Raw genomic sequence first — 9,658 nt, forward strand, 5'->3', positions numbered from 1 at the left:
ATATAGGTAATTATAAGTAGATGTGGATAGATAAAAACATAGTAGATGATAAGCAGATATAGAGATAGAAGGAAATGAACTTACCTTGGCTCTAAAGTTTGATCTCTATCAATTATGCAGTGTTATATGCATACATATGTATGTATATATATGTGTGTGTGTGTATATATGTGTGTGTATAGATATATACATATATATGTATATATACACACACACAAACCTAGCCTCAAATTCCAAAGAAGAGATTCTCTCTGTACTGATGGCAACCCATGCCTTGTGCCTATGTGAGAGATGGGGCAGAGGTGGCAAGAGAGGGTGAGAGAATACCTCTTCAGTTTTCTGGTCGTCACTGAATTTCTTTAAACTTTTAGCTCCTTTGTTTCTCAGCTTTAAGGGAGAAGATAGATGATGCTAAATCCCACTTCATATTGCTGAAAGAAAAATCCCTGGGAAGGTGCTGACATGAGAGAAGCAGGCAGTCTCCATTATATCTCTATCCCCAGATTGCTACACTAGAACTTTGGGGGAGTTTTCCCCTGGAGGAAGTCTAGGACTCTTAACTCCAAGCTTGACACCATTCCCACCAAATACCAGTTCCACAATCAATATACACATGACAAATAGCAAAGAAACCATTTGTCCAATCAATAGTAAAGAAAAATCCAAGAAAGTATTCACAGGAGAATGTGTACCACACAATACAGAGTAAGGAGCTCTCCCACTGAGAATGAAGTACCTTAGTTCAATCAAGAGAGACAGATCTCACCCAAAAGGAAATTCCCCAAAGTCTTTAGGATAGCAACTTGGGGTTAGGGACATAATGTAAACTGCCAGCTTCTCTCATATTAGCTTTTTCTCAAGATCTTTTCCTTCAGCAACTTGAAGTGGGGCTGGTTTCTTCTTTCCATCTTCTCTCTTGAATTTGGAAGCCAGAACCTTCAAAATCCAAAAAGAGTCAATGATCCCTCCAAAACTAATGAACTTTCCTTTCTCCCTTTCTTACCACCTCCATCCCATTCCTAACTCAGACATGGGGAGCTGATCTCCAACAATAAGGAGCAAGTCATTCCTTGGGATGGCAATACTTATGTAGACATACATGTATGTATGTTTGTGTATATACATCCTTTTTTCCCCTTCAGGCCTGTAAAGCGGCATAAGCCAAAGTCACCCTGGAAATATGTTTGTTTCAACATGAGGCAGTGAAATGAAAAGAAATGCATGGATCAGCATGTTCAGACATATGTTTTCTTTTCTTGACCTTATTGTACAATACCACTCTCACTTCCTGCTCCATGTCCCATTGTTTTCAATTTTTGTAAAAGAGTTCACAGACTTACCTGGACCATAAAGGCCTTCTATTCTTGCATATAACTGTAAAGAAAAATCCCCTCTACAACATAACCAATAAGTTATTTAATTCAGCCTTTTCTTGAAGATCTTCCGTTAGGGACAAGTCTCTACCTACCAAAGAAGTCATCCTATTCTTTGGAATGCTCTGCTTAGCACAGTTTTCTTTATATCAAATCTAAATCTATTTTCTTTCTAGCTTCCATTACTTCTGCCTTTAAAGGCCAAGAAGACTATATCTCATCAGTCTTCCACAAAGCAGGCCTTCTGATATTTGAAGGAATCTCATGTTCACTCCTTTCAAATCTTCCCCTCCTTCAGACTAAATGTGATACTGAATAATGAATTGTGCATTGTATGCTTAAAGTTCAGTTCAGCTTCAATAATTTATAATTAACTTTGATCTACAAAATGTTTTCTTTTTATCTTACATAGTTCTTCTGATCATTTAAAATTAAAATTCAAGATCACTTGTTATTTTTATTTTTATTTTCTTTAAAATACCAGCAAAATATGTTTTGGGAGACAAAAGTGGAAATGTGATATAGTATACATGATAGTAATTCATTCATTCAAAATGCATTGAGTACTTACTGTGTACAAGGTACTAGGTGGAAGACAGTGACTGACATCATAGATCTTAAAAATTAAAACAAGAAACTGAGGTAGTTATAGTTGATACACAAACAATTATAATATAAGGAATTTTATACTAAATTCTTTTTGAATGGCTTAGGTGAGAGAGAAAACATTTCCATCTCAGGTAACTAATAAAAGGCTTCACAGATGGGAAGGATTCTGAAATGACTTTAAAAGGTTAATAGGTCTTGTGGTACAATAGAATGGAGAAGGGATTTGAAAACTGAGGACTTAGTTTCAAATCTCAGCTCTGACCCTGACCCCTGTGTAACTTTGGGTGGTAAGACATTAAATTTCTCTGAGCGTCAATAACCTCTTATGTAAAGTAAAGAGTAGATAGCCTCCAATTCTAAATATGATGATGATTTCATTAAGTAGAGAAGGGGAACCATTCCATTCATGTATCTCTTGTCACTTTAACCATCACTTTCATTTTACAGATGACAAAACTGGGATTGGTCTCAAATCCTTCTCTCTACTGTCTTAGGAATTATTAAATAATTATTATCAGGAACTGGAGGCAGAGTAAGGAAAACATATTATATATGATAAGCAGCCAATTATCATTTATCACATGTGGTGTTTGGGGTGTTCAGGGAGGACAAGAATCTCTGATATGAGAGCTTGCCAAGCCCTTTGCAGGACTCTTCATCCACCTCTCGTGTCCCTTTGACATTCAGCTCTCACCTGGAATGCCAAGAAGCTACAGCATGCTCAGAAGCCACATCCCGGTAAACTATCTTAGTAGATGTAGTAGACATTGAGGATGTTGAAGATAACCAATAGTGAAATTTCACACTGTCTCCCTCCTCAGAATATAAGGTAATTAGCAAACAATGTGTCTTTGATCTATGGTAGCCACCCTTTCTTTTAAATGGAACTTGTTCAGTTTTTTCAGTTGTGTCCTATTCTTTCTGAACCCATTTAGGATTTTTTTTTTTTTTTGCAAAGATGCTGAACTGGCTTGCCATTTCCTTCCCCAGTTCATTTTACAAATGAGGAACCTGAGTCAAACAGAGTAAAGTGGTTTGCTCAGGGTCACAGAACTAATAAATGTCTGAGGTTAGATTAGAAGTCAAGAAGATAAGTCTTTCTGATTCTAGGTCCAGCACACTATTCACTGAGTTGCTACCCTATTAAATAGGATTAAGTCAATGTTTAAACCTTAATCTTCCCTCAATTGCCCAATCTCCTTACATTGCCTCTTTTGATATCCCTGTCTTCAGGAAAGAATGTATTTTAAATAGTTTCCCAGACAAAGACTTGGTCTAGTGATTAGAACCAGTCCTGGGAGACAGGAGATTAATACTAAAGTCCTGATTCATTCTCTAACTCATTACTTGATCATAGGAACCTCATCAAACCTCTCTGGATCCCTATTTACTTCTGTATTAATTAAAGCTTATTGGCCAAAAATTTTTATCCTGTTAATTTTATTTTTTGAAATTTATACACTGGGACATTATTTTGGGGGGAGGAAGGGAGAAAGGGGTTAGAGGATGTAACTATAATTTGCATATAAAGTACCATTCTACATTTGTAAAGAGAATTTCTTCATCTGGAGAATTCTATAACAATAAAATCACTGGTTTAGTCTCCATCTCTAACTCATGATGAATTCATGTGTTCACCTGTAATAGCACATAAGTTATCATTTAGCATATGTAATCTTAGAAAAGTGTGCTGGTTATATATGCCTCCCTACCCTGAGAAATCTTTGCCCTGAGGCCCAGATGTCCTGATAAGTAAGGATTCCTCAAAGGGAGTCACTATTTTTGAAAAGGCCCCAGACATATTTTCACTTATTCTCTGTATTTCTCCTAATGAGCCCCCTTACTCCAAGAAATCTTAAGCCAATACAAGTTGTGTTACTTGACTATGGTCTGCTCCAACTCTAAGTCTATTGAGGTTCAAAAGGAGACCTTCAAAAGGAGAGGTCGGGGTCACAGAATGGCAGGCTTGCCCCAGTCAAGGGGCAAAATGTATTGTAATTGTAACATAAATTGAAACAGGCTAAATTCCGAAAGGATTTAGCAAAGAACCAGGAGTAAGAAGACAAATTTGTAGGAAAAGACAGAGAGATCTGGTTCTTCATGTCACTAATAATTTTATAGTAGAACTGAGGAATAGTCTCTTCAGTATTGTCTCTGGAACTTGGTTATCACTGACCAGCAAATTATCTATCTGACAGTCAACAATGAATTTGAACTATCTTAAGGCCAGAATACTTTAAAATCATCGACAGACATTATTAGAACAATAACACTCTAAGGTCAGGGGATCTCAGGATTACTGCTAAATTTCCTCTAGAAGCTATACCCTATCAAATTCACTTAAATTCTGTTGTGCCCCATTTCATAAAGATTATTTGAATCCATAAAAGCTGATGAGCTCACAAAGACAGAGAAATTAGGTAGAAAAGAGAAGTGGAAAAAAAGAAAAGGACTCAGGACTGATCTCTTTGGACATCCTATTTAGGTGAAGGAAAATGAATGATGAATCAATGAAGAAGATTGCAGTCAGGTATAAGAAATGCCATGAAGTTGGAGTTGGAAAAGTGTTGGGAAAGCTAAAGAAGACATATCCAAGAATGAGGGGGTAGTCAATTGCATTAAAAGTTTTTGGAAAGTCATAAAGAATGAGGACTAGATAGAAATATAAATGAATCTCCTTAAAAGTTTTGAAAATTCTAAGTACTAAGCATTAAATTTCCATTCCTATCCATTATGCTATATGAGTCAGTGTCATTGGAATACGGATGTAATTTTTGTTTCCTTTTGTCTTGTTTTGAGATTGGCACTTTCTGTCTTCTCCAAAACACTAGGAAAGAAAATAATCAATCAAAGACTTGAGCTCTCTGCTGATCTACACAGATAGATATATAGATAACCTATATATTTTTCTGACTTAGAATCTTTGCCCCTCCTTAGGAAGTCTGGTATACACCTCCCTTCAGAAACTTAGCATATTAGAGTCAAATTAATAATGGCTACCTAATCAGCTAAAGCCCATTACCCCTCAGAACTCCTGAGCTCAAGCAAGCTCTAGCCTCAACCTCTCTCAGAGAGAGATCTCAGGTGTGTGCAACCACACCTAGCTGGAAGATTTAATTTTAAATGAGTGCTGTGCACTTGATTGGATAAGTAGGGTGGATAATTAAATTGGCAGGAAGTTATCTGATGTGAGATTAGCTACTCAAGTACCAAAAGGTTTCTTGCTGCTTGGGTTTACTCATGTGGTCTGTGAGCCTATGAGAGAGACAAAATATCATAATGTTCATTCAGCATCAGATTGACAATAGTCCAGGATACAGTGGATGAAGTTGGCATTTTCAGTGTCTAATCAAGCTCAATTACTCCACAGCACTTGCTTCAGCCACTTTGAAACAAATTGTTCTTATCCACCAGGGAAAGACTTCACATGCTTTTGGTAGACATCAGCCTGACTCACCAATAGTTATCTTCAACCTGGTGTAGCCCATTTGCTAAAATGGTTTTACTGCTCATGCTACAGCTTCTTAACATCACAGATGAGAGTTGAATGCCAGATACAGCCCTACAAAGGGCTTGGCAAACCCTCAAACCAGAGGTGCTGGTCCTTCCTGAATACCCTAGACATGCCATGTGATAAATGACAATTGGCTGTTTATCATATATAATATGTCCTCCTCCCCACTGCCTCCACGTCCTTAAAATATTTACTCAAGTCTTCAGCAGGTTGGAATCTGCCTCACCTCTTAGCTCCCACCTGCTCCGACATCTCTCCTCACAGGCTGTTCTGCCCCACTGATCACTGAGCTGGCTATTATGTACACAATAGTTGTATCTCTTCTGAAATGTAACAGGAGATCTGTTCACTGTGACTGTTCCTAGGGAATATGAAACAAGTAACCCTGGTTAACCTACCCCATCACTAACATTGATAGTAAGGATAAAGAAAAGATTCTGTTCTGTAATACTGTACCACATGAAGCTTTCTTTCAGTGGCTATTAAAAATATAGTCTTTCTAATTCTTTCAACATTTCTATGGAGAGAAGCTCAGAGACAAACAGAACAAAGTCACATGCTTTCACATCCCCACAGGGGCTAGAACCTGGACTGGTCCAGTTCCCATCCTCCTCTCCCACTCCTATCCCATTCCTATCCTTATTTCCATTCCCACCCCAGCTTTCACTCCCATTCCCATTCCTATTCCTATTTCCATCCCCACTCTGCCCCCATTCCCATTCTCACTTTCACCTCATTCTTACACCCACTCCCATTCCTCACCCACCTTTTTTGAGGAACCATTCTCCTGAAAAAGTCATTTTAGTCATAGGTCACTGTCAGATCTAAGGACACCAGAGAACTTGCAATTTGCTGTTTTGGGAGACAGATTGGTAAAGATTATTGTTTTGGGGATCAAAGGGACCTGTCTCAAATCCTGGTTCTGTTACTTATGATCTAAATGACCTTAAGCAAGTGATTTAACTTCTCTGTGCCTCAGTTTCCTCATCTGTAAAATGAAGGGTCACACAGCTGATAATAATAGTGATAATATTTATATAGCACTACTAAATGCCAGGACTATGCAAAGCATTTTATAATTATTGTCTCATTTGATTTTCACAACATTCTTGGGAGGTAGATACTATTATTATCCTCATTTTTCAGATAAGGAACCTGAGGTAAATTGGGTTAAAGGACTTCCTCAGAGTCCCACATCTAGGAAATATCAGAGACCTGAAGTCTTCAGGACTCCAAACCCAGAATTTATCTATTTTATCCTTTAACTATCTTTAGTATAAAAAAGCAATCCTGATTAATCAAGAGATGGAGTAAATCACTTTTGTTTAGCTGCCTAGTGTCTCAGGCACTAATTTTCTCCTTTAATTTCAATTTCCCAACTATTGCACTCCAAACTCAACAAGTATAGTCCTCTCCAAGGAGGACTTCCAAAAAAGTGCTGCCTGAGAAGGAAGTATAAAGGGGTGAAATTTATAAGGTTATTGTTCTGCCCCACCTCCCAAGGTTTATTTAAATCCAGATCTTGCTTCTGATTTCTTTCTTAGAGCTCTCTGAGTTTATGCATGTATGTGTGTGTGAGGGGGAAATATATATATATAGTAAAAGGACATAAATATGTATATACATATGCATATATGCACTGTGTATTTATATACATATATTTATATGTACATATATATGGGAGTTCATGAATGTGAATATATATAAATACAGATGTTTATTTTTTCCCCCCTCCATTCCCTTCCATCTCAATTGACAGCATGACATTTTGGTTATGATTAATTATGTATCTTTTGGGAACAGGACCATAACATCTTATTTTTCCTGGCAGGAAAGCATGTATACTGACAGAAACCATAACTCCTCCACAATTTCTGTACAAGAAAAGGTAGAGAGGTGGAAGAAGGAAAGTTATTTCAATGTTAATATAACTCAATATCAATTCTCCAATGGACTTGTGATTTCAGAATAGAAATGATGTCCAATATTGCCATTCATTATCCATTCACATATTCTCTTCTCATGTACTCTTATCTGTCTCTATAAATTCACTTTAAAGCATCTGCCCCTAATGGCAGAGATTCCTTATAACTTTAAAATTCTAAGACCCTTGGATTCTTATTGTCATGGGTAAAAATAATAATTAACAAGTTAATTTGGTTCCTATTTATATTTCTAATTTCTATTGCTCAGTCATTTTAAGTCAATTCTAACTTGTTGTGATCCTATTGGGAGTATTTTGCCATTTCCTTCTTCAGCTCATTTTACAGATGAAAACAGTGAGCAAACAGGGTTAAATGACTTTCTCAGAGTCACACAGATAGGAAGCATCTGAGGCCAGATTTGAATTTAAGAAGATTAGTCTTCCTGACTCAAGGCCCAGTGTTATATCTATTGTGCCATCTAGCTGCCTCTTGGAGGGAGAAAGAGATGAAGAGAAATCACAGTGAGAGCTGCTCTCTTTTTGCTTTTAATTCTAATTATGTTTGATGATAACATAATCACAATCAAACTTCAATAAATTCTTAAGGACTTCCTTCTAGCACCACTCCTTCCTTTCCTTACCACCAGCTAAGAATATCACCGAGTGCTAAGATCCCCAACTAGAACAACAACCATAGCCATGGAACCAAAGGAGAGTTTGTTTAAAGAAATGAAAACAACTCTAAATAGCAGAGTAAATATTTTCATCTGACATTAGGTGACCTTGTGTTAAACTTCTCTTCAGAGAAGACTGTCTCCAGGCTTGTGGGTTTGTGGAATGTTAATAATTTTAGAGACTCCATCCACAGGCCAGTAACAGTCCACTTCCCAGCCATACAAATCCTAGTTTCCTCTCCCTTCCCCAATACAGTTGTGTATTTATTCAGATTAATTTGTCTCAAGATAGAATTAAGTTCTCTTATCACTAACTCTTATCACCAATTTGTGAATGTACTTCATGCCTTTCTCTTTCAAAGTATTTCCAAGTAAGTAACTAGCTTTCTTCTTCCTTTCCTATAAAATGCAGTTACTTCCAAAGAATGGGGACATATCATCTCAAGTCATGGGGAAGTTTTATTTTATGATCGTTGATTAAATTGTTTTGATTTATAGCCATGTTCACTCCACATCGAGTCTATTGGATTATATTTTTGAAGAGAAATGGTGAAATGAAAAGATTATTTAAATCCCACACGGACATATGGTTTTTAAAAAATCAAAGAATCCTAAAATTCAAAGTGATTGTTTTGATCATCTAATCTGACGCATCTAATAAATGAATTTCACTCTCCAACATTCCTGATGAGTGATCATGCAGTCTCTGCATAAATTCCATTGACAGAGAATTTATTACTTCATGAAACAAGGCACTCCATGTTTGGACAGTTTTTAATTATTTTCAAAAAAAAGTTCTGCATGGTATTGAACTAAAATCTGCATCCTTGTAACTTCTATCAATAGCAAAGCAGAATAAGACTGTAAGACTATAGGTTTCCCCAAGGGCAAAGCCTGATTCTCATTTTATCTTTTTATGTTCATGACATCTCTTCAAATATTTGGAAGGGGAAGGAAAGCTATCATACTTCAGCTAAGTCTTTATTCTCCAAGCTAAATATCCCAAGATAATAACTGTTCTTCATATAGTATGGCTTTGAGTCCTTTCATCATCCTGTTCACACTCCAGTTTCTTAAATAAGCTCCCAGAGCTGAACAAATACTTCAAATATAATACATAATGAACAAAGCATTATGTTGTGATTGACAGCAAAGAAATACTAACATGCTGGAATGCAGGAAAAGAAAACATAGCCAAAATGACAAGCTTTAAAAGACACAGACATATACCCTGAAAGAATGAGCATACAAAAGTTAAGAATTGCTTTTTTGAGATGGGGAGGCCATGAAAAGTATAATTACTGACTGCACTTTGTTTTACTATTGATTATATTATTTGCCACTCATTTTACATTCCAGCCAAATTATATATTCTATTATAATCACATGCCAAAATTTGTCTAGTCATTACATGACTGACATGTCCTCACTTTATTTATAGGTTTTCGCTTTTGCAAGGTATATTGCTATAAATATCTTTGTATATATAGATTCTTTATTTGGATCATATTGGAGTATATGCCTAGTAGTATTGTGTGTATGTCAAAATATATATGTAAATAGT

This window comes from Sminthopsis crassicaudata, chromosome 3 (assembly GCF_048593235.1).
Source record: "Sminthopsis crassicaudata isolate SCR6 chromosome 3, ASM4859323v1, whole genome shotgun sequence".
NCBI classification, from domain to species: domain Eukaryota; kingdom Metazoa; phylum Chordata; class Mammalia; order Dasyuromorphia; family Dasyuridae; genus Sminthopsis; species Sminthopsis crassicaudata.